A 1,465-nucleotide genomic window follows, 5' to 3' on the forward strand; every position below is an offset into this window, starting at 1 on the left:
TTCATTTAATAGGTCCTCTGCACCAATGCTGTGCTAACCTTTCCTAACAGGTCACGATATGGCTAAACACAACCACCACTGCTCAATATGCTAAAGAGCATATCCATGTAAGAAAAACAGAGCTGCGGCTTTACGACTAAATGGAAACGGTACTAAGAAGAGCAAAAGAAAACTGAGAGGCAAGGCAGGACATCTAGCGGCCGACCCCCGGCAACTCTGGGAGGGGTTCACTGTAGCCTAGCAATTTACTGTAGCTGAGGGCAGCTGCTCAGAAAGAAGCACCACACCGAACTGGAGCAATCACTGTGAGGATGAAGTTTTGATCACCCGCGCTGTTCGTTCACTAGACTCAGAGCAACCACGCAAACAACTGGAGTCCTTTGCAAAGGGGGAGCCGAGCAGCAGTTCAAGCTTCCTCTGTCAACTCCGTCCGTCTGCTGCTCGCTCACCTCTTTTATTGGTGCAAACAGAATGGGTGTCTAAACAGGATCTCATAATTCATTGTCTTCTGACATCTTTACAAACTTCTCTAATCCTGACCAACAGGATACATCTGAGTGCTGAGCTTGATAGTAAGCAGCTTCAGCACTTTTACGAAACACTCTCATGTTCTTCCTTTCCTATCAACATTCCTCAAACACTCAAAGTCTACATACATTAGCATTTAAAGATAATACTAATAACAACAATAACAATAATCCTTCTCACATTTCCCTCCTGTTTATCGTTAAATGCGTCTAGATTTTCATCATCAGTATTACATCTTTACATTTTCATGAAATTTCAATGCATTACGTCATTTTCCTAGAAACACATTCTTACATTCAGAATTCAACATGTATACAGCTTAAGACATCTTGAACATTTCTTTTACATCTTGTATTACATTGATCCATTCTTCTTCCGATTCCTCTTCATCGTCGTCCAGTAGAGATTGTTCTTCCACCTGCAGCAAAGTACTAGTAACAACTGATCCCACGAGCCGGCCAATGCAACCCCGGACAAGAGGTACTAGCCTCTTTCTGTCCCTGATTACCTCCCTCCTGTCGGAAGTTCCAAAGGCCAAAACTCACGAGTCCTGCCGTCACAGCACTCACCACAATTAGGAAGAACAACTTCATTTCCTTTTAGAGCTTCTTCACAGGTTCCGACGGGGTTCAGCCGTTGCTGGACCTATACAGGCCGTCAGCCGTTTACGGAGAGTCCGCCACTGCTCCCTCGCCTTCACCTGGAACGAATTTTCTGTTTCTTACAATGGGAAAGGTGTATCCACGACAGTTTCCCGTCCACTCGAACTGCAGTCTTTGTGGTCAGCTGTACTTGATAAGGACCTTCCCATCTAGGCGTGTTCCACCTCTTCCGCACAAACTTCTTCACCCACACGTAGTCGCCCGGTTGAATGGGTTCCTGGGGGGTGGAATCTGTGGAAGACACAGGACTAGGCAGAACATTTACAGTATTCACA

At 45.4% G+C, this 1,465-nt stretch overlaps 1 long non-coding RNA gene across 1 annotated transcript; it reads right to left on the reverse strand.

The window, feature by feature from the left end:
- Positions 1–376: 376 nt before the first annotated feature.
- LOC130519656 (uncharacterized) lies at positions 377–1,459 on the reverse strand. The gene is made up of 2 exons (XR_008948411.1): positions 1,098–1,459; positions 377–946 (listed from the first exon to the last, which is right to left on the reverse strand). It is a non-coding gene; the product is annotated as an uncharacterized LOC130519656 (long non-coding RNA).
- Positions 1,460–1,465: the final 6 nt, after the last annotated feature.

The sequence above is a fragment of the Takifugu flavidus genome, unplaced genomic scaffold (genome assembly GCF_003711565.1).
Source record: "Takifugu flavidus isolate HTHZ2018 unplaced genomic scaffold, ASM371156v2 ctg1069, whole genome shotgun sequence".
Lineage (NCBI taxonomy): Eukaryota > Metazoa > Chordata > Actinopteri > Tetraodontiformes > Tetraodontidae > Takifugu > Takifugu flavidus.